The 24,905-nt window shown below is 45.0% G+C and overlaps 1 long non-coding RNA gene across 1 annotated transcript; it reads left to right on the plus strand.

The window, feature by feature from the left end:
* Positions 1-5,367: 5,367 nt before the first annotated feature.
* Positions 5,368-24,534, plus strand: LOC129048582 (uncharacterized). Its single transcript, XR_008511023.1, has 3 exons — positions 5,368-5,485; positions 22,849-23,036; positions 24,116-24,534. It is a non-coding gene; the product is annotated as an uncharacterized LOC129048582 (long non-coding RNA).
* The last annotated feature ends 371 nt before the right edge of the window (positions 24,535-24,905 follow it).

Here is a 24,905-nt window from a genome sequence, read left to right on the forward strand (position 1 = left end):
CAATATTGCCCCCGTCAACTTCTTAGCATCTCCTTAGGGGAGCAAGCTGCCTCTCCCAAAGCCTTCCCGGTAAAGAGTCTCTAGACCAGAAAATTAAGAGAACTCAGCATGGAAAGATCATGTTGAGGTGTGAGAATTTTTTGATAAGGAGGCTGCATAGATTATTCTTGAAGGGATCTGCAATTTTTCTGGCAGAGGGAGAGGGAGATTCAAGGAGAGGGTGTGAAGACAAGACCAAAGACCAATATGACTGAAGTCCAGCTCCTCACCTTTGGGAGCTCCATGTGCTGCCCTTACTGTGCCAAGAAGCCATCAGTGACCCCGTTAGTGGGATGTGAGTTGCAGAACCTTGCCCTCCAGGTGCATGCAGGGCCCCTGCCTCTGCAGCTTTCCAACTGCAGTGCTCGTGGTGGGACCAGTTACCAGCAACCAAGAGAATGTCAAGGGGCTCCCAACATCCTGCTGCTGGGCCAGTCTCCAAGTGGATCTGCAAAGGTTTCTGCTGGAGGGAAAGGGCTGGGGTTGGAGAAACTTCTACTGTGTTCTTGCCTTACTTTGTAAGCCAGCCACAAATGGCTCTGTGCTGTGCTTGGGTCAGAAACATCAAGGGAATGGCTAAGATCTGTGGAAACAGCTTTGCCTGAAATATCAAATGCAGGTGTAACCAGAATATTCAAATTCTGTTAAAAGAAAAATATCCACAGGTGGCCTGAGCACAGTGTCCTGTGTCTCCTTTGGTCACTGCCTTTTCCATCTGAAGCTGGTTACTCTTGATCTTTCCAGATTGACTATTCCCACCCAAAGTATTAATATATGGAGATAGCACCAGAAACACTTGGATGTATACATTTGTGTATGTGCATGTGTGCGTGTGCATGTGCGTATGTGTGTGTGTAGTGTGTATCTGTATACTATTGAGTATATAGATATAAAACTGTAATAATATATTACTGTTTATGCATAACAATAATTATGTATTAATTATGTAATAATTTAATTATATTTGTATGATAGATTATTTTATACATAACTAGCTATGTATATATAGTTATGTGATAACTATAATTATATATAAAATATAATATATAACTATATATCTTTATATATAATGTATTATACTAATAGTTATACTAATAGTATAACTAATAATTATGTATATAATAATCTATCATACAAATATATTATTACATAATATATAATTATTTTTGTGTATAAACAGTAATATATTATTACTCATATATACTCAGTATGTATACTATAGTGTGCATACTATTATGCATACTAATAGTATAGTACATATAATATATAGTATAGCATGTATATATAGGATATATATAGTATCTACAGTTACATTGGCAACAGCCCCCAGTTGGTCTCCCACTTCCTTACTCTTGCCAGAAGACTCTTTTCCAAGTCATGTTTCCCTTTGATTTCCTTGACAGAAATGCTCCTTAGTAAGTGTAACAAGTTGCAAAAATTTAACCTATATCACAACTTAGAAATATAGAAAAAGTATAATTAAAAATTTTTTATTGTAACTTGTCTGGCCTTCTTCCTAAGTCCCCTACCTACTAGTTACCAAAAAAAAAAAAAAAACATTCACTAAATGTCCAATCCAGTTAAAAACTTAGGATCTGATTAGCAAATCACCCATAGGCAGGGTTCACCCTCTTTTGGATAAAATTGTTCTACTTTCAGCTGGCCTGCACCCTGCCCCTGCTTCTCTCTCTGATATGCTGTCCCATGTGTGGGACGGGTGGGGTATGGTTTGCATGACCTCACCTGGTGAAGATGAGCTGGGTGGCCTGAGGACAGTGTCCTGTGCCTTCTTTGGTCACTGTTTTTCCCTTCCGAAGCTGGTTACTCTTGGCCTTCCCAGGATGAATATTCCCAGAAGTTTGTATTTTTGTTGAGGTATAAAGTAAAATCATTCATGTTTCAAGGTTAGTGGGAGGGAGTCAGCCAATTAGCTACCAAGGGGACTTAGCCAACCACCTAGCAATCAATATGATTTTGCTTGTATGGTAAATAAAAATTTAGGGTCGAAAGACATAACCCTTGTGAATATCATCTCTGTAAATTAGGTTGGGAAAACTTCTGTAGAGGGCTGTCCTGCTTAGGATTAGTTTGTGATTATTCTTTTCCTTAGCAAGAAAAGCTCTAGGTTTTTGCAGCACATCCTGGTACAGAAAACCACCTTGAAACTACTGCCACCAAAGGTAACTGTATTAGGCTCCTGGCAGGAGAGAGCACACTCAGATCGAGGAGAAATACACAGGGGGACTCTTTACAAAAATGTGGGCAGGAGGTAGGAAACACAAGGGATAGCACAGTACCCTAGGACCAGAGCGACAGGGCTCTGTGACAACTCCTAGCCCTGAAGATACAAGGGAAATAAGCAGTTACCAGAAACTGAGGACAGAAAGAGCTCTGCAGAGGATGCTGCTTGATATGAGCTGTGGCCTTTGGTCAAGGGATGCTGCCACCTTACAAGGGGGGAGGTGGGGAAATAAAGACTTGATCTCTTTCTCCTCTCTCCCTCATCTCTCTCTCTTTCTCTCTGTCTGCCTGTCTGTCTCTCTCTCTCTGTCTTTTGAGACAGAGTAATGCTCTGTTGCCCAGGCTGGAGTACAGTGGCACGATCTTGGCTCACTGCAACCTCTGTCTCCTGGGTTCAAGCAATTCTCCCTGCCTCAGCCTCCCGAGTAGCTGGGATTACAGGCACACCCACCACCCCAGGCTAATTTTTGTATTTTTAGTAGAGACAAGTTTTGCCATGTTGGTCAGGCTGGTCTCAAACTCCTGGACCTCAGGTGATCCGCCTGCGTTGGCCTCCCAAAGTGCTGGTATTACAGGCATGGGCCATCATGTCCAGGCTGTCTCCCTTATCTCTTGCCAGTGCTTCTCATTGGCCAAATCCAACTGGAATCCAGAGGGCAAAGGGGTCTGTCTATGTAGAACACACAGGTTAGCCCACCAGGTCCTGGAGCAGGATAGAGAATTATGAATTATGAAGATATGTGGGGTGGGTACCAATGCAAGACTTCCATCACAGTAGCCATCCTTAGAAGGACAGGAGTAGGGAAGGAGGCCCCGTGCATCTGCGGAGAGGACTATGATAAGACCCTATGTATTTTGAGGGCTTAAATGATAAATGATTTCATTCTGGGGTGGCGGACTTGTTACTGAGGAGGCAAGAAGGGTAGATCTGGGTTCATGAGGTGGGAGGTGCTAGTCTTATTCTGGGCTGGCTTGGAAGGTAGAGTGTAGGGATTGGAAAGAATTGGTTGCCTTGAATTAAGACTTAATGGCCAGGCTGGATGTGGTGGCTCGTGTGTGTAATCCCAGCACTTTGGGAGGCCGAAGTGGGTGGATTGCTTGAGCCAGGAGTTTGAGATCAGGCTGGGCAATATGATGAGACCCCGTCTCTACAAAAAATATGAAAATTAGCCAGGTGTGGTGGCGCACGCCTGTTGTCCCAGCTACTTGGAAGGCTGAGGTGGGAGAATCACCTGAGCCTGGTGAGGTTGAGGCTGCAGTTAGTTATGATTGTGCCACTGCACTCCAGCCGGGATGACAGAATGAGACTCTATCTACAAAAAAAGAAAAGAAAAGGAAAGAAACGAAAAGAATTAAGGTCTTGCGATTGAGCATAAAATGGGGAATTACCCTGCCCTGAAAATGCTGTCGAGGGCTACATGCCGCCTTCTATAGTACCAGCCAGAGCAGAGGACCCAGCACGCTGTGGCATTTCCTCAGAGCAGAGGACCCAGCCCGCTGTGGCACTTCCTTGTAATGTCCTTTTTTTTTTTTTTTGATACGAAGTCTCGCTCTAGTCTCCCAGGTTGGAGTGCGATGGTGCGATCTTGGCTCACTGTAATCTCTGCCTCCCGGGTTCAAGCGATTCTCTTGCCTCCGCCTTCCAAGTAGCTGGGATTACAGGCACCTGCTACCACGCCCGGCTAATTTTTGTGTTTTTAGTAGAGACGGGGTGTTCACCATGTTGGCCTGGTTGGTCTCGAACTCCTGACCTCAGTTGATCTGCCCGCCTTGGCCTCCTAAAGTGCTGGGATTACAGGTGTGAGCAACCACGCCTAGCCCCGTGTAAAGTCCTCTCATCGCGCATTTTCTGCAGGAGAGGCTCCACTTGATCTTGACCTGAGGAGTTCCAACCACGGCGGGGATGCCGAGCTGTCTCCTGGCCAGTAGGTGGTGCTGTGGCGCAGCGGCAGAGCACCGCGGGCCCGTCCTGTTGAGTGTCTCTGCTGCTGCCTCATGTTTGTGGGTGACAGAGGCAGAGGAGCTTCAACCTGAAAGCCCTGGACTTCATTGCCACACACAGAGTGGGATGCCCATTTCCTGAAGATTAACTTTCACAGGGAAAAAGCTACTGCAGCCGGGTGGCCAGGACTCGGCCAGAGACTCAGATGAGCTTCTGTGTGGTGGATGTGTACAACTCTCCAGGACAACTTCTGCTCTGCTGGCAGCCCTCACCCAGCCGGCCCAGGCAGCGCATCTGGATGGGAAATGTGCCCCTTGCTCTCTCTCTCTTTCTCCTTGTCCCTTCCCAGAACATGGACATGATGATTGGAGCTCTGGCATTCTTAGAATATGAGGCCATCTTGAGTATTGAAACCATGAATTGAGTAGGGTAAAATTCAGACACAGAAAAAAGAGCCTGGAGCCTGGGAAATTGATTATTATGGAGTTAATGTACCGACTTTACACTGCCTACTCCCAGATTTCTTTTAAATAAAATAAGAGAAACCGTCTGGGCGCGGTGGCTCACGCCTGAAATCCCAGCACTTTGGGAGGCCGAGGTGGGTGGATCACCTGAGGTTGGGAGTTTGAGACCAGCCTGGCCAACATGGTGAAACCCCGTCTCTACTAAAAATTTAAAAAAAAAAATAGCTGGGCATGGTGGCGCGTGCCTGTAATCCCAGCTACTTGGGAGGCTGAGGCAGGAGAATGGCTTGAACCCTGGAGGTGGGGGTTGCAGTGAGCCGAGATTGCACGATTGCACTCCAGCCTGGGCAACAAGGGAGAAACTCCGTCTCAAACAACAACAACAACAACAAAACCAAAAAAGAAACCACCATCTTGTTTATGTCAGTCATTTGGGTGTTATTTGTAGCCAAACATATTTCTAACTGATACACACAGCCTGATATGGTTGGGATCTGTGTCCCAACCCAAATCTCATATTGAAATGTAATCCCCAGTGCTGAAGGTGGGGCCTGGTAGGAGGTGATTGGATCATAGGGGTGGTTTCTCATGGTTTAACGTCATTTCCCCTTGGTGCTGTTGTCACAATAATGAGTTCTTGTGAGATCTGGTTGTTTAAAAGTGTGTGGCCCCTCCCCCCCAGCTTGGTCCTGCTCCTGCCATGTAAGATGCCTGTTCCCACTTTGGCTTCTGCCATGTCTAAAAGCTCCCTGAAACCTCGAAGCAGATGCCACCAGCTTCCTGTGCAGCCTGCAGAACTGTGAGTCAATTAAACTTCTTTCCTTTATAAATTACCCAGTCTCAGGTATTTCTTTATAGCAGTGTGAGCATGGACTAATACACAGCCTAATATGACTTGCCACACAAAACCTTTCTGTGGACAGAATCTTAAAGAAAGAACTTCAATAAGAAGAGAAATAAAACCAGAATGCTGATATGAGAGGTGTGGGAAAGCAAATATTTTAGTAAAGTTTATTGTTTTCCAAGAAAACAAGAACTAATAAAACAGAAAGTGAACTGAGACAACCAGGGATTAATTTTAGATGTTGTAAAATGGTGAGGATGGAGGTACAATGTAGGAGTGACTGAAGGGAGGTAAGACTGAGCTAGTGCACTTATTTTATTTGGGGAACAACACAGGTACTAATAAGTTAAAGGATTGATGGAAAAATTATACCTATATATAGGTCAGTAAGTTAGGGACAATCACCAGAACAGCAAAAATAGAATGCATAACTTTCGAACCAGCAGAATGAAATTAGTCCATAGTAGGAATGTTTAAAAAGTACTGGAAGTAGAAAATATTATGTTTCAGAATTAAACTCTAATGTAAGCAAGAAAGTTAGAAAAAAGTACAGGAAATAGAAAACAAAATAAGGTAAGAGAAAGGTGCTCAACACCACTGATCATCAGAGAAATGCAAATCAAAAGCTGCAATGAGATATCATCTCATCCCAGTTAAAATGGCTTATATCTAGAAGACAGACAATAACAAATGCTGGAGGGGATGTGGAGAAAAGGAGACCCTCATACACTGTTGGCATGAGTGTAAATTAGCACAACTATTATAGAGAAGAGTTTGACGGTTCCTCAAAAAACTAAAAATAGAGCTACCATATGATTCAGCAATCCCACTTCTAAGTATATACCCAAAAGAAAGGAATTGTTATATTGAAAAGATATCTGCACTCCCATGTTTGTTGCAGCACTGTTCACAATACCCAAGATTTGGAAGCAACCTAAGTGTTCATCAACAGAAGAATGGATAAAGAAAATATGGTACATATACACAATGGAGTACTATTTAACCATAAAAAAGATGAGATCCTGTCATTTGCAACAACATAGATGAAACTGGATATCGTTATGTTAAGTAAAATAAACCAGGCACAAAAAGACAAATATTTCATGTTGTCACTTATTTGTGGGATTTAAAATCAAAACAATTGAACTAATGGAGATAAGAGAGTAGAAGGAATGGTAGTAGAGGAGTAGGTGGGGGGAAGTGAGGATGGTTAATGGGTACAAAACAATAGAAAGAATGAATAAGACCTACTATTTGATAGCACACAGGGTGACTACAGTCAATAATAATTTAACTGAACTTAAAAATAACTAAAATAGGCAGGGTGTGGTGGCTCATGCCTGTAATCCCAGCACTTTGGGAGGCTGGGGTGGGTGGATCATGAGGTCAGGAGATTGAGACCATCCTGGCTAACATGGTGAAACCCCGTCTCTACTAAAAATGCAAAAAATTAGCCAGGCATGGTGGCAGGCACCTGTAGTCCCAGCTACTGGGGAGGCTGAGGCAGGAGAATGGCATGAACCTGGGAGGTGGAGCTTGCAGTGAGCCGAGATGGTGCCACTGCACTCCAGCCTGGGTGACAGAGCGAGACTCCATCTCAAAACAAACAAACAAGCAAAAAAACTAAAACAGTATAATTGGATTGTTTGTAACACAAAGGATAAGCACTTGAGAGGATAAATACCCCATTTTCCTTTATGTGATTATTATGAATTAGATGCCTGTATCAAAACATCTCATGTATCCCATAAATATATATACCTACTATGTACCCACAAAAATAAAAAACCAAAAATAAAATGAGAGAAATAAGCACTAATGTAACTAATGAAAATACATATAAATGAGTTAAACTTGTCCTGTCAAATGGCAGAGACCCTGAGATTAAATAATAAAACCTGGTAATCTCTTGTTTATAAGAAACATTGAAAACAAAAGAATATGAAAAGTTTTAGGATATGATATCAATGTAAAAAGATCAGTAGTATTTCTATACATCAATAATGTCCACACTGAGAGTTAAATCAAGAATGCAATCCCAGGGCAGGCGCAGTGGCTCATGTCTGTAACCCCAGCACTTTGGGAGGCTTTGGCAATGATTTAAAGAAGTCTCCAAAAGCAATTGCAAAAAACAAAAATAGACACATAGGACCTAATTAAACTAAAGAGCTTCTGCATAGCAAAAGACTATCAACAAAGTAAACAGACAACCTACAGAATAGGAGAAAATATCTGCATACTATGCATCTGACAAAGGTCTAATATCCAGCATCTATAAGGATAAGGAACTATAAGGAACTAAAACAAATCAACAAGCAAAATACAAACAACCACATTAAAAAATGGGCAAGAGACATGAACAGACACTTCTCAGAAGAAGACATACCAAAGAGATACCATCTCATACCAGTCATAATGACTATTATTAAAACATCAGGAAATAACAGATGTTGGCAAGGTTTCAGAGAAGAGAGAATGCTTATACACTGCTGGTGAGACTGTAAATTAGTTGAGCCACTGTGGAAAGCAGTTTGGAGATTTCTCAAAGAACTGAAAACAGAATTACCACTCAATCCCACAATCCCATTACTGGGTATATATCCGAAAGAAAACAAACTATTCTATGAGTGTATGACACACACAGAACAGTTCATTGCAGCACTTTTCGCAAGAGCAAAGTCATGGAATCAACCTAGGTGCCCATAATTGGTGGATTGGATAAAGAAAATGGGGGTTTATAACCGCACATTTTCTATGTAACATTTTGTATCAGAAAAATCTCCACAGGTGACCTCATATATGATGGTGGGTGAATGAATTGGTAGAGCTCTCTGGAGGGAGATTTTGCATGATCCAATATTGTAAATGTACACATGAGACGCTGGCAGGATGGCTGAACAGGAACAGCTCTGGTCTGCCGCTCCTAGTGAGATCAATGCAGAAGGCGGGTGATTTCTGCATTTCCAACTGAGGTAACCAGCTCATCTCATTGGGACTGGTTAGACAGTGGGTGCAGCCCATGGAGGGTGAGCTGAAGCAGGGTGGGGCATCGCTTCACCAGGGAAGCACAAGGCATCAGGAAACTCCCTCCTCTAGCCAAGGGAAGCTGTGAGGGACTCTGCTGTAAGGAATGGTGCACTCTGGCCCAGATACTATGCTTTTCCCTTGGTCTTCACAACCCACGGACCAGGAGATTCCTTTGGGTGCCTATGCCACCAGGGCCCTGGGTTTCAAGCACAAAACTGGGCAGCTGTTTGGGCAGACACTGAGCTAGCTGCAGGAGTTTTTTTTTTTTTCCATACCCCAGTGGTGCCTGGAATGCCAGTGAGACAGAACCATTCAATCCCCTGGGAAGGGGGCTGAAGCCAGGGAGCCACGTGGTCTAGCTCAGCAGATCCCACCCCCATGGAACCCAGCAAACTAAGTTTCACTGGCTTGAAATTCTCTCTGCCAGCACAGCAGTCTGCAGTAGATCTCAGACACTTGAGCTTGGTGGGGGGAGGGGCATCCACAATTACTGAGGCTTGAGTAGGAGGTTTTTCCCTCACAATGTAAACTAAGCCACGGGGAAGTTTCAACTGAGCGGGGCCCTTCGCAGCTCAGCAAGGCCACTGCAGCCAACTGCCTCTTTAGATTCCTCCTCTCTAGGCAGGGCATCTCTGAAAAAAAAGGCAGCAGCCCCAGTCAGGGGTTTATAGATAAAATCCCCATCTCCTTGGGACAGAGCACCTGGGGGAAGGGGCAGCTGTGGGCATAGATTCAGCAGACTTATACGTCCCTGCCTACCGGTTCTGAAGACAGCAGTGGATCTGCCAACACAGGGTTCTAGCTCTGCTAAGGGTCAGACTGCCTCCTCAAGTGGGTCCCTGACCCCCGAGTCTCCTGACTGGGAGACACCTCCCAGCAGGGGCTGACAGACACCTCATACAGGAAAGCTCTGGCTGGCATCTTGTGGGTGCCCTTCTGGGACAAAGCTTCCAGAGGAAGGAACAGGCAGCAATCTTTGCTGTTCTGCAGCCTCTGCTGGAGATACCCAGGCAAACAGGGTCTGGAGTGGACTTCCAGCAAACTCCAGCAGACCTGCAGCAGAGGGGCCTGACTGTTAGAAGGAAAACTAACAAACAGAAAGGAAGAGCATAAATGTCAACTAAAAGGACATCCACTCAGAAACCCTGTCTGAAGGTCATCAACATCAAAGACCAAATGTGGATAAATACATGAAGATGGGGAGAAACCAGCACAAAAAGTCTGACAATTCTGAAAACCAGAATGCCTCTTCTCCTCCAAAGGATCACAACTTCTTGCCAGCAAGGGAAAAAAACTGGACAGAGAATGAGTTTGATGAATTGACAGAAGTAGGCTTCAGAAGGTGGGTAATAACAAACTCCTCTTAGCTAAAGGAGCATGTTCTAACCCAATGCAAGGAAGCTAAGAACCTTGAAAAAAGGTTAGAGGAAAAAAAAAAGGTTACAGGAATTGCTAACTAGAATAACCAGTTTAGAGAAGAACATAAATGACATAAATGACCTGATGAAGCTGAAAAACAAAGCATGAGAACTTTGTGAAGCATACACAAGTATCAGTAGATGAACTGATCAAGCAGAAGTAAGGATATCAGAGACTGAAGATCAACTTAATGAAACAAAGCCTAAGACAAGATTAGAGAAAAAATAATTAAAAAGAATGAACAAAGCCTCCAAGAATTATAGGACTATGTGAAAAGACCAAGCCTACATTTGATTGGTGTACCTGGAAGTGACGGGAAGAATGGAACCAAGTTGGAAAACATTCTTCAGGATATTATCCAGGAGGACTTCCCCAACCTAGCAAGACAGGCCAACATTCAGATTCAGGAAATACAGAGAACACCACAAAGATACTCCTCAAGAAGAGCAACCCCAAGACACATAATTATCAGATTCACCAAGATTAGCCAAGGTTGAAATGAAGAAATGTTAAGGGCAGCCAGAGAGAAAGGTTGGGTTACTCACAAAGGGAAGCCCATCAGACTAACAGAGGATCTCTCTGCAGAAACCCTACAAGACAGAAGAGAGTGGGGGCCAATAATAAACATTCTTAAAGAAAAGAATTTTCAACCCAGAATTTCGTATCCAGCCAAACTAAGCTTCATAAGCGAAGGAGAAATACAATCTTTTACAAACAAGCAAATGCTGAGAGATTTTTGTCACCACCAGGCCTGCCTTACAAGGCTCCTGAAGGAAGCACTAAACAGGGAAAGGAACAACCAGAAGCAGCCACAGCAAAAACATACCAAATTGTAAAGCCCATCGACACTACGAAGAAACTGCATCAACTAATGAGCAAAATAACCAGCTAACATCATAATGATGAGATCAAATTCACACATAACAATATTAACCTTAAATATAAATGGGCTAAATGCCCCAATTAAAAGACATGAACTGGAAAATTGGATAGAGTCAAGACCCATTGGCGTGCTGTATTCAGGAGACCCATCTCATGTGCAAAGACACACATAGGCTTAAAATAATGGGATGGAGGAATATTTACCAAGCAAATGGAAAGCAAAAAAAAGCAGGGGTTGCTATCCTGGTCTCTGGTAAAACAGACTTTAAACCAACAAAGATCAAAAGAGACAAGGAGGGGCATTACATAATGGTAAATGAATCAATGCAACAAGAAGAGCTAACTATCCTAAATATATATGCACCCAGTACAGGAGCATCCAGATTCATAAAGCAAGTTCTTAGAGACCTACAAAGAGACTTAGACTCCCACACAATAATAGTGGGAGATTTTAACCCCTCACTGTTAATATTAGACAGATCAACAAGACAGAAGGTTAACAAGGATATTCAGGACTTGAACGCAGCTCTGGACCAAGTGGACCTAACAGACATCTACAGAACTCTCCACCCCAAATCAACAGAATATACATTCTTCTCAGCACCACAATGCACTTATTCTAAAATTGACCACATAATTGGAAGTAAAACACTCTTCAGCAAATGCAAAAGAACAGAAATCATAACAAACAGCCTCTCAGACCACAGTGCAATCAAATTAGAACTCAGGATTAAGAAACTCACTCAAAACCTGCACAACTACATGGAAACTGAACAACTTGCTCCTGAAGGACTATTGGGTAAATAATGAAATTAAGGCAGAAAATAATAAGTTATTTGAAACCAATGAGAACAAAGACACAATGTACCAGAATCTCTGGGACACATTCAAAGTAGTGTTTAGAGGGAAATTTATAGCACTAAATGCCCATAAGAGAAAGCAGGAAAGATCTAAAATCGACACTATAACACCACAATTAAAAGAACTAGAGAAGCAAGAGTGAACAAATTCAAAAGCTAGCAGAGAATGAGAAATAACTAAAATCAGAGCAGAACTGAAGGAGATAGAGACATGAAAAATCCTTCAAAAAATCAATGAACCCAGGAGCTGGTTTTTTGAAAAGATCAACAAGATAGGTAGACTGGTAGCCAGACTAATGAAGAAAAGAAATGATAAAGGGGATATAAGCACTGATCCCACAGAAATACAAACTACCATTAGAGAATACTATAAACACCTCTATGCAAATAAACTAGAAAATCTGGAAGAAATGGATAAATTCCTGGACACATACACCTTCCCAAGATGAAATGAAGAAGAAGTTGAATCCCTGAATAGACCAATAACAAGTTCTGAAATTGAGGCAATAATTAATAGCCTACCAACCAAAAAAAGTCCAGGAATGGACAGATTCACAGCCAAATTCTACCAGAGGTCCAAAGAGGAGTTGGTAGCATTCCTTCTGAAACTATTCCAAAGAATAGAAAAAGAGGGAATCCTCTCTAACTCATATTATGAGGCCAGTATCATCCCGACACCAAAACCTGGCAGAGACACAACAAAAAAAGAAAATTTCAGGCTAATCTCTCGGATGAACATCGATGAGAAAATCCTCAATAAAATACTGGCAAATTGAATCCAGCAGCACATAAAAAAGCTTATTCACCATGACCAAGTCGGCTTCATCCCTGGGATGCAAGGCTGGTTCAACATATGCAAATCAATAAATATAATTCATCACATAAACAGAACCAATGACAAAAACCACATGACAATCTCAATAGATGCAGAAGAGGCCTTTGATAAAATTCAACAGTCTTCATGCTAAAAACTCTCAATAAACTAGGTATTGATGGAATGTATCTCAAAATAATAAGAGCTATTTATGACAAACCCACAGCCAATATCATATGAATGGGCAAAAGCTGGAAGCATTCCCTTTGAAAACTGGCACAAGACAAGGATGCCCTCTCTCACCACTCCTATTCAACATCATATTGGAAGTTCTGGCCAGGGCAATCAGGTGAGAGAAAGAAATAAAGGGTATTCAAATAGGAAAAGAGGAAATCCAATTGTCTCTGTTTGCAGATGACATGATTGTGTATTTACAAAACACCATCAACTGACAAAGAAGTTTATTTATCTCTGTGGTTTACAATAACTTTACTCCTCACCTTTTATTTTTGGTGAAAAACCTGGTTAGTAAGCAATTTTAATTATGTTCCAGCTGTGGATCCTAGGATCCAGACAGAAGTGCAGATAAAGTCTGACTTTTCAGCTTCTAGCTCCATGAGTCCCAGGCCTTACCTATTTGTAAAGCAGGCAGTATACAACCTTGGAACATTTAGCAAACCTGGTATCTAAGTTGTATGATTTAGACAACCTATTTGCATTTTGATGACACTTGCCTTTTACTAATAATCCTTCAGACTATTTTTATTTCTTAAAGTCATGTGAACTAAAAAATTTGATTTAAGCACTTATTTTTCTTTAAGCCAATGAATTAGAGCTCTTTTTATAGACATCACACACAGCACATATATAGCAACACTAAGAAACAGAAGATTCAGCACTTGTAGGATTTTTCACTTGGCAGTTTCTTTTTTTTTTTTTTTTTCTTTTATGGCTAAATCCATTTATTCCAAAATAAACAGCAAAATAAATAGAAGTTGCATCACCAGGAAGCCACGATCCCATCCCTGCCTCCTTCCTCTGTCCTATGCTATCAAATAAATTCCCCAGCTGCAAATAATTATTAGAACCTCCCCGCAATGAGCCAGCTCTAATCTCCACTAGGTACGATACAGGGGCGGCCCTACCCCCCAGAATATGTAAAACATTACACAGATACAATATGTACATGGGGGAAGGGGGGCCACCCTCAGCAGCCCGTGCCCTCGCCTGGTCTACAGTTAGCCCCACTGTCCCTCCTCAGCTGCCTCTCTGAGTAAGAAGACGGGAGCCTGAGGGAAAAACTGCTTTGGTGAGAGTAAGGAGGGCTTCAGGCCTCCTCCGAACAAACCAACTCCATCAGCCTCTGCCTCTTAAATAACAATCATCATCATCCAGAAATTTAAGGACTCAGCCCTGGCCAAGGTGGCAAAGGGTCTGTTTGTCTCTCCCTATTAGACAGGGGTCTTGTCTTGCTACTCTAATGGTAAAGGGGTAACTGGGAAGGGGTGGTAGGGACATGGTGGGGGTGGAGCCTCTGGCCCCACTTCTCCAGGCTTTGCTGACAGTGGCCTGCTTTTGTTTTTATTTTTATCCCATGACTTTTTTTTTTTTTTTAATTTCTGAAGTATTTATTGATCATTCTTGGGTGTTTCTCGGAGAGGGGGATATGGCAGGGTCATAGGATAATAGTGGAGAGAAGGTCAGGAGATAAACACATGAACAAAGGTCTCTGGTTTTCCTAGGCAGAGGACCCTGCGGCCTTCTGCAGTGTTTGTGCCCCTGAGTACTTGAGATTAGGGAGTGGTGATGACTCTTAAAGAGCATGCTGCCTTCAAGCATCTGTTTAACAAAGCACATCTTGCACCACCCTTAATCCATTTAACCCTGAGTTGACACAGCACATGTTTCAGAGAGCAGGGGGCTGGGGGAAAGGCCATAGATCAACAGCATCCCAAGGCAGAAGAATTTCTCCTAGTCAGAACAAAATGGAGTCTCCTATGCCCACCCCTTTCTACACAGACACAGCAACAATCTGATCTCTCCTTCCTTTCCCCACACTTCCTCCCCTTCTCTTCAACAAAACCGCCATCGTCCTCATGGCCCGCTCCCGATGGTCGCTGTCTCTTCGGAGCTGTTGGGTACACCTCCCAGACAGGGCAGCCGGGCAGAGGCGCTCCTCTCCTCCCAGACGGGGCGGCCGGGCAGAGGCGCTCCTCACTTCCCCGATGGGGCCGCCCGGGCAGAGGCGCTCCTCGCTTCCCAGACGGGGCCGCCCGGGCAGAGGCGCTCCTCAGTTCCTCCCAGACTGGGTGGCAGCCGGGCAGAGGCGCTCCTCACCTCCCAGACGGGGCGGCCGGGCAGAGGCGCTCCTCACTTCCCCGACGGGGCGGCCGAGCAGAGGCGCTCCTCACTTCCCAGAGGGGGCGGCCGAGCAGAGGCGCTCCTCACTTCCCAGAGGGGGCGGCCGGGCAGAGGCGCTCCTCACTTCCCAGACGGGGCGGCCGGGCAGAGACGCTCCTCACTTCCTCCCAGATGGGGTGGCGGCCAGGCAGAGGCGCTCCTCACCTCCCAGACAGGGCGGCCGGGCAGAGGCGCTCCTCACTTCCCAGACTGGGCGGCCGGGCAGAGGCGCTCCTCACCTCCTAGACGGGGCGACCAGGCAGAGGCGCTCCTCACTTCCCAGACGGTGTGGCGGCCGGGCAGAGGTGCTCCTCCCTTCCCAGATGGGGCAGCCAGGCAGAGGCGCTCCTCACTTCCCAGACGGTGTGGCGGCCGGGCAGAGGTGCTCCTCCCTTCCCAGATGGGGCAGCCAGGCAGAGGCGCTCCTCACTTCCCAGACGGTGTGGCGGCCGGGCAGAGGTGCTCCTCCCTTCCCAGATGGGGCAGCCAGGCAGAGGCGCTCCTCACTTCCTCCCAGACGGGGTGGCGGCCAGGCAGAGGCGCTCCTCACTTCCCAGAGGGGGCGGCCGGGCAGAGGTGCTCCTCACTTCCTCCCAGACGGGGTGGCAGCCGGGCAGAGGCACTCCTCACCTCCCAGACGGGGCGGCCGGGCAGAGGTGCTCCTCATCTCCCAGACGGGGCGGCCGGGCAGGGGTGCTCCTCATCTCCCAGACGGGGCAGCCGGGCAGAGGTGCTCCTCACTTCCTCCCAGACGGGGTGACGGCCGGGCAGAGGCGCTCCTCACCTCCCAGACGGAGTGGTCAGGCAGAGGCGCTCCTCACTTCCCATATGGGGTGGCGGCCGGGCAGAGGCGCTCCTCACTTCCCAGATGGGGCAGCCGGGCAGAGGTGCTCCTCACTTCCTCCCAGACGGGGTGGCAGCCGGGCAGAGGCGCTCCTCACCTCCCAGACGGGGTGGCCGGGCAGAGGCGCTCCTCCCTTCCCAGACGGAGTGGCCAGGCAGAGGCGCTCCTCACCTCCCAGAGTGGGCGGCCGGGCAGAGGTGCTCCTCACTTCCTCCCAGACGGGGTGGCGGCCAGGCAGAGGCGCTCCTCACCTCCCAGACGGGGCGGCCGGGCAGAGGCACTCCTCACCTCCCAGAGTGGGCGGCCCGGCAGAGGCGCTCCTCACTTCCCAGAGTGGGCGGCCGGGCAGAGGCGCTCCTCACTTCCCAGAGTGGGCGGCCGGGCAGAGGCGCTCCTCACTTCCCATAGGGGGTGGCAGCCGGGCAGAGGCGCTCCTCACTTCCCAGATGGGGCAGCTGGGCAGAGGTGCTCCTCACTTCCTCCCAGACGGGGTGGCGGCCAGGCAGAGGCGCTCCTCACCTCCCAGACGGGGCGGCCGGGCAGAGGCACTCCTCACCTCCCAGACGGGGCGGCTGGGCAGAGGCGCTCCTCACCTCCCAGAAGGGGCGGCTGGGCAGAGGCGCTCCTCACTTCCCATATGGGGTGGCAGCCGGGCAGAGGCGCTCCTCACTTCCCAGACGGGGTGGCGGCCAGGCAGAGGCGCTCCTCACTTCCCAGATAGGGCACCAGGGCAGAGGCGCTCCTCACTTCCTCCCAGACGGGGCGGCCGGGCAGAGGTGCTCCTCATCTCCCAGACGGGGCAGCCGGGCAGAGGCGCTCCTCACTTCCTCCCAGACGGGGTGGCAGCCGGGCAGAGGCGCTCCTCACATCCCAGATGATGGGCGGCCGGGCAGAGGCGCTCCTCACTTCCCAGATAGGGCGGCCGGGCAGAGGGGCTCCTCACATCCCAGACGATGGGCGGCCAGGCAGAGACGCTCCTCACTTCCTAGACGGGGTGGTGGTGGGGCAGAGGCTGTAATCTTAGCACTTTAAGAGGCCAAGGCAGGAGGCTGGTAGGTGGAGGTTGCAGAGAGCCGAGATCACACCACTGCACTCCAGCCTGAGCACCATTGAGCATTGAGTTAGCGAGACTCCGTCTGCAATCCCAGCACCTTGGGAGGCCGAGGCAGGCAGATCACTCGAGGCCAGGAGCTGGAGACCAGCCCGGTCAACACGGCGAAACCCCGTCTCCACCAAAAATACAAAAACCATTCAGGCGTGGCGGCGCGCGCCTGCAATCCCAGGCACTCGGCAGGCCAAGGCAGGAGAGTCACAGGAGCCCGAGGCAGGGAGGTTGCAGCAAGCCGAGATCCCGGCAGTACAGTCCAGCTTCGGCAACAGAGGGAGACCGAAAAAAGAAGGAGAGGGAGACCGAAAAAAGAGGGGAGAGGGAGAGGGAGAGGGAGAGGGAGAGGGAGAGGGAGAGGGAGAGGGAGAGGGAGAGGGAGAGGGAGAGGGAGAGGGAGAGGGAGAGGGAGAGGGAGAGGGAGAGGGAGAGGGAGAGGGAGAGGGAGAGGGAGAGCACTTGGCAGTTTCTTAATTGGATTACTGGCTTTAGGGTGGAGCCCTTGAAGGAACCCGGCTACGTAGCATACCTAATAAAGAGACACAGCTGAAGGCAAAGGCAGATCCCTAAAATTAAGGGAGCCATTTTATACCGGATCTTGGGTCCCTAAAAGGAGGGAGATACTATGGGAGAAGACAGTGTAGTGGTTCTATCACACATTTCATTGCAAGGGAACCCAAAGCCAATTGGCTTATTTTGTAATTAGCCCATTCCCCATGGGAGTCTCATCTCTTAGTTAGGGGTGAGGATGTTGCCATATCTTTCGGGTGGCCAAGAGCATGCTTCATTGATTTATAACTACTATTAGCCATCCCTTACATTGAATTTTCTACCTAGTTATTACACACCAAAGCTTTCTCATAATGTGAAGTAATTTGACACCCCCAAAACTCAAAATGGTAGATTACACAATATGTAACAGAACAGAGCCTTTGATTTTGAGAAGGAAATATCTGCTTTTAATTTTGGGGGTTTCATGAGGAAAACAGAGTTTTTTGTTTTTTTTTTTTCCAAAATAGGGTCTGTGGTGCCTCCTCTTTTTCCCAAGGAGTCCCCTGCCACCAGAAGTTATCTTAGGGCTTCTCATGCATGCATTAAGAATGGTAAGATGAAAAATGGAGAAAAAGAATTCAGTTGACTGAGAAGAAAAGAGCCTTTTTCCCGAAAAACAAGATTCAAGAAGAGAAAAGCATAAAGGCCTTTTCAATATACCTATAACTTGAACATATCCACTTTTAATTAAGCTGAGCACTTTTAAAGAAAATCCTTTTAAATTCCTTGTTACTTGACTTTAGCCACACCAAGCCATTAAGATTTTTGGCTTTTGAACCTTACAAAAAGTTACCTCACAGGTAAATTGACAAGCCTTCCTATTGGGAATGGTGTTTCCCCTATTTCTTTGCCTTCCCTGTTTTCTCTTCCCTTCTGTTTTCTCTGTTGGCCTGCTGTAGGATACATATCGCTCATTTCCAAAATTTTCTTTTTTTGAGACAGAGTCTTGCTCTGTCACCCAGGCTGGAGTGCAGTGGCATGATCTCAGCTCACTGCATGCTCCGCCTCCTGGGTTCACACCATTCTCCTGCCTCAGCCTCCCCAGCAGCTGGGACTACAGGTGCACACCGCCAAGCCTGGCTAATTTTTTTGTATTTTTAGTAGACACAGGGTTTCACCATGTTAGCCAGTATGGTCTTGATCTCCTGACCTCGTGATCCACCTGCCTCAGCCTCCCAAAGTGCTGGGATTACAGGCATGAGCCACCACACCCGGCTCTCATCTCCAAAATTTTCTTGTGCTTTCAGAGCTGCTGTTTCAGCAGCAGTTAGGGTTTGGCTTAGGAGCAGCATAACATTCTTCCATGAGAGGTCAAATACCTGAGTTAAATTTTGGAAAGCTTCTGTATACCTATCATGGTTGTCAGAAAATCAGCCTAAGTCACCCTTTACTTGCCTAAGGTCTTGCAATGAGAAGGGAACTTGAAGGGTCCCCAAATAAGGGAATCCTCAGATGGTTTCCCTGGAGCTTGCTTCTCTAATTTTGGGGAATTATTCTCTTTGGGCCTGCCTGATATGATTGCCAAAAGAGCTGTGTTGATTTTCAACACTTGTAAAGGTCTAGTGAAAAGGCCATGCTGTTGTGCAAAAGGAAATAAGCCACTTTTTCTTCAAAGTTTCAGGGCTGAAGGAGTCCCAGTGCTTTAAAATACACTCCAGGGGAGTGCATGTTAAAGGTGATCTGTTACCCATCTAGAAAGTGAAGTGAGGCCAGGAGTTCAGGACCAGCCTGGCCAACATGGCGAAACCCCATGTCTACTAAGAATACAAAAAAAAAAAAAAGTAGTCGGGTGTGGTGGCAGGCACTTGTAATCCCAGCTACTCGGGAGGCTGAGGCAGGAGAATCACTTGAACCCAAGAGGCAGAGGTTGCAGTGAACCAAGATGGCACCATTGCACTCCAGCCTGAGCAACAAGAATGAAACTCCATCTCAAAAAAAAAAAAAAAGAGAAGTGGGGATAAAAACATCTTGTTAGTCTCCTTCCTTTCAATATGTGATCCAAGATGGAGACAAAAACAGTAGGCGGAGTCCACCCAACTATCTTTTCTCCTTGGCTTCTGAATCCCAGCACCTATTAAAATGTGCCACGGGTGACTGCAGGTGTGACTCTCCAAGCCATGGCACTAGAGAAACTAAACTTTTGGGCCTTAGTCATGCCTTCCTCAAGCAGTCTTAGTCCTCTGCCTTTTATTTCCCTTTGACCTCCTACACTTGTGTGGCCGATGTGTTTTCCTAAAAAAACGGACTTCAAGAAAAACCACGTAATTGGGAAAGGCCCCTTTAAGGGAGGGGACATGCTAGATTGAACTCTATATCCTGCTATTATGGCATGCAATAAAGCATTTACCCATAGAAAAATGCTTCCAGTTAACTTCCGGACTTAAAGTCCTCTTACTAATTAAGTACTATCTTAATCTGAGATAGTACTTAAGCAGTAAGTACTGCTTAATCTGAGATAGTACTTAAAGCAATGTAGGTACTGAATGGCCATTTTCCTACTGATGGGACAATCTCAGGACTAAAATCTGGCTGTGGAAGACATTTTACCCCTAATTGTTAAAAGCAGAGCTTTCCCATCCACAGAAGTAGCAGTAGAAAAGCACAAAATGGAAAAGTTGTGAAGCAGCAATGTACCGCAGAGAACCAGCAATGTGTCTCATGAAGAGGATTTTTATTTCCACTAGGTGGCTTAGAAATACCATGTGTTCACCAGAGAAACCATGGAGAGATGTTTATTGAGTTACTGCCCACCGTGATTTGTGGTCTCTTCTAACAGACCTGTTTCCCTGAACTGTAAAGATTCCTGCACATTAGACAGAGAGAGAGAGACAGCAAGAGACTGCAGACAGAGAGAGAAAGAAAGTTTGGCCACAGGATAGCTGGAAGAGATCCTTGAGATTAAAGGACAGATTTAAAGTTGAGATTCACTCCATACTCACCAGTCTGATGAATGAGTTCCCTTTCCTGGCCAGTGCACCAAAATGATACGGCTCCGATGAGTGGAGGAACGCCAGGGTTCTTGGTCCTTGCACCAGTTTGGATAAAATGATACAGACTCATTTGGAGTGGTTTTAAGGAGTGAAAAGTTTAATAGGCAAGAAAGAAGGAAGGAAGAAGAAAACAGCTCCCCTGTACAGAGACAGAGGGAGTGGGGATTCGAACAAAGAGAAACCCCCAAGAACTAATGACCTTAACTGTAGGAATTCCCAGTGGAACCAAAAGCAGATTCAGAAGCATTCTGTGTTAGGACACACGGTAAATAAACACTCCTTGTTGGCAAAATTCATTAGATTCAGTTTAATATTTTGTGTTGAGAAGGAGGTGATTGATTTCTTTGACTTATTATTTATATTTTTCATTTTGTTACATAACGGCAGGAATTGACAATTAGTGTTCAATGTGATGAGTATTTTTCCTTTATTAATTAGTTTATTCCTTATGTGAATCCCACGAGGTAGACACTGTTTTTTTTTTTTTTTTTTTGAGATGGAGGCTCACTCTGTCACCCAGGCTGGAGTAGAATGGTGCAATCATGGCTCACTGCAACTTCCACCTCCCAGGTTCAAGCAATTCTCCCTGCCTCAGCCTCCCAAGTAGCTGGGATTACAGACAACTGCCATCACGCCTGGCTAACATTTGTATTTTTTTTTTTTTAAGTAGAGATGGGGTTTCACCATGTTGGCCAGGCTGGTTTTGAACTCCTGACCTCAGGTGATCTGCCCACCTCGGCCTCCCAAAGTGCTGGGATTACAGGCGTGAGCCACCGTGCCCGGCCGTAGACACTATTTTTATCACTATATTTTACAGACGAGGAAACTATGGCTGCAAGACTGAGCAACTTGCTGAAGAACTCATAGAAAATGCCAGAGCTGAGCTTGAGCCCAGCTAGTCTGGACCCCACATTGAGCTTCTCCTTATTCCTCAATCAGTGGATACATTCTAATTTTGAAAGACCTAAAAAGCACTTCAGAATTAAACAAAACACAAAGCTGCCCTAGTAAGATCCTGTTAGAGGTTACATAGAGGTTACATTGAATTTATAGGAGAACAGAGCATAGCTGACATCTTTAAATTTTCTACTGTTTCATCCAGGAATCAGGTGTGTGCCTCCCTTTATTTAGATTTCTCTTTATATTGTGACTAAAGTTTCATAATTTTATTCTTATAGACTTGCACGTTCCCACTTAGACAGATTTCAATATATTGTTGTTGCTGCTATTTTTATTCTTGCAAATTGTACCAGTTTTAACATTATATTATGGGCTAGCTTAAAGAAAAGCAATTGATTCTTATATTCTTGTATTCAACTGACATAATGGACTCAGCTTATTCATTTTAAAAGACTTTCCTGTTGATGTCTGAGATGTTTCCCAGAGTTGATCAACTATCTATAATAGTGTACAGTTAATTGATTTAATTTTTTTCCACAAGGATTTTTTCTTGTGTGCAGGGAATATTCTAAACAACATGCTTCCCTCCATTTATTTTTTCTGAAACACTTCATTTTTTAGAGGACTTTCAGGTTCACAGCAAAATTTAGTACAAAATATTGATTACACATCTAACCCTTGTCTCCACACAGGAACAGCCTAGCCTCTTCCATGACTCACATTCTGACCCAGAGTTATACACATTATTTTTTTTCATATTTTCTGGCTTATTATAAAGGATACTGCAAAGGATTCAGATGAGGATACATGTAGGGCAAGGATTTGGCAAGTGGTGCAGAGCTTCATGCCCTCCCTGGGCGCGCCACCCTCCAGGAACTTTCACGTGCTACAAATGCCTCATTTCTTCCCAAATTAGTTGCAGATGGGTAAAAAGGCGACAAGCTGCTTGTCAACTAAATAGAAATTTCAGAGTTGAGAGCACAACCAGCTCATGAGAATCCAAGTCCTGAGCTCTTTTCCATACCCTTCAGGGGTTGCCACCTCACGTCTCTTCATGAACAATAGGTTCTGTTTTACATTCCTTGTTATTGCAGTTAGAGTCAACAGAGCTAACAGAGTGTTCTAGACCCATTCATCTAAAGTACTTGGAAATCTTATATGATGTTCTGAATGATAATAGTGAAGCAGTGCATGACTTGGAAGACTTTGAACAAAGAAAGACCAAATAATATTTGATATGCTCCACCAAATCATGGTATTTCATTTCTCAAGCCTTCTCATTAACTGAGGTTGCATGAGGTTTAGCTATTCTGGCCTGGGGAGGGGAAAGGTAGAAGTTGCAGGGCTAATAGGAAATCCTGGAGCCTGAGGTTTTTTGCCAGAATTGAGAACCCTAGATCCTGCACCATTATCTTTCTGAGTGTATGTCTCCTGGGATGTAAGAAAAAGAGGAAGATAATATAGGTCTGCCCCAAACCTTTCACACCTTCCATACTGAGCCTGTTTCATTGTGCTTCCTTCCCAGGCTCTGGGCTGCCCTCTTCTGGAAGAGGTGCTTTCTAAGACAATCCATCCAGAAGTGTCTAAGACTGAATACAAAGCATTTCTTCAAGAGTTTATAGATGACAATGCCACTGAAAATGCTGCAGATGAATTGAAGCAATGTCTTTCAACCCGTCAGATGAAACTCTGGCCAATGTTGAAGTGTTTATGGTAATTTGTTTTCTTCTTATGTGCTTTTGAAAACCACTGACTGGGGTCAAGCAAACTCTTTATTTCTCACTAATAATGCAAAGCCCCTGGTGAGCAAGCCTTTTCTTACATTGGTTAATTTAGTTGAATGGTTAGTCTAACAACTTTGTCATCAAGAAAACCATCCAGGGACTCTGTGTTTCACTCCACTCACAAAATCCTCAGTGGATGATAAATGAACAGAGCAAAGAGGAAAAAGGATGGTTAGGGAAATGCTTACCTATCCCCAGAGCTCCCCAGAGCTCATGCCCAGAAACACAGACACAATCACACAAACACAGAAACACACACACACACATTCAGACATACACAAACATACAGACAAGCACACAGACCCAGACACAATGACACAAACAACATACATTCAGACAACACAAACACAGACAGAAAGACAGGCAATGACATAGACACAATCACCAAAACATAAAAACACACACAGACACACACATTCAGAAACACGCAGACACACAGATACAATCACATGAACACACACATGCAGATGCACAAATACACAAAGATGCAGACACGATCATACAAACACAGAAACACACAGACACACACATTCAGACACACACAAACACACTCAAATATACAGACACAAACAAACACACATCTCTCTAGAAAAAAAATAATTTTCCAGAAAACACTCACCTATAGAGGCAATCTGCAGAGAAAAGTCCTCTTCTTTTCCCTCTTTCTTCAGGAAAAAAAATTTTTTTAAAGTGTTCATTAAAAAGCATTATGTTTGGATAGAGCCCAGAAAATATCATTTGAGCAAGATTCTATACAGCTTAATGAAAATAAGTTAAAATGCACTTCCAAGCAATCAAAATTTATCAGCAGAAATGATGAGAAACCTTGGACTATTCAATAGACAAGTGTAGATCATGGGTATGAAACCACTACAGAGGAAATAATTTTTTAAAACAAAATCCAATAGTTTCACTGTATTTCTTTCAAATTATATGTAGATATTGTTGAGAGTTTTCTCTAGCATTTATTCACTATCCTAAAATTCTGCTTTAATACTTCCGTGGTAGAAAAGTTAGAAATATACCAAGAAAATCCCCATAAGGATGAAAGTGAACATCACCTCGGGAAATCCTGTCGCTTCCTACAACATGGATGAATCTTGAGGACATAATGCTGAGTAAAATGAGGAGTTGCAGAAACACAAATGCTGCATGACCCTTGCATATGGACATCTGCAGAGTCAAAGTCAGAGACACTGAAAGAAGCAGAGTGGTTGTCAAGGCTTGCGTGCAGAGGAGAAAGGGGTGTTGTGTTTAATGGGTCCAGAGTTTCAGGTGTGCAGGACAATTATATTCTGGAGTTGGGTTGCAAAACCACGTGAACATTTGGAACACTCCTGAACCATACGCTTAAAATGGCAACTTTGATGAGATGTACATTTTACCCCAACTAACAATTTATTAAAAATTAAATATCCATTGCAGTGAAGTGTGATGGGATTTGTTTCTTTCAAAGCTTGCTTAGACTACTCACAGCCTACAGTGCCAATGATTTGTAGGGCACAAAAGTAGTGGTGGAGGGTGTCAGACTGCTGCCAATATTTCTACAATGGAAGGTCATACACAAAGTCAAACCTTCACATTTACTTGCATTTGAGCTAAGATTCTAACAATCCTGGATGGTGGGGAAATGATCCAGAATCAGCAGCATTTCTTTGACTTCAATAAATGTCTCTTGAATGATGGCATTAACAAGGAGGCCATTGTCATTTTACTACCAGCACTAGCTTTTTTGGATGCTAGATGTTTGTGGGCAAACCCAGGAAACCAGTGAGAAGTTTCTGTTTTTTAAGATTTT

Source organism: Pongo abelii, chromosome 9 (assembly GCF_028885655.2).
Source record: "Pongo abelii isolate AG06213 chromosome 9, NHGRI_mPonAbe1-v2.0_pri, whole genome shotgun sequence".
Taxonomy (NCBI): Eukaryota; Metazoa; Chordata; class Mammalia; order Primates; family Hominidae; genus Pongo; species Pongo abelii.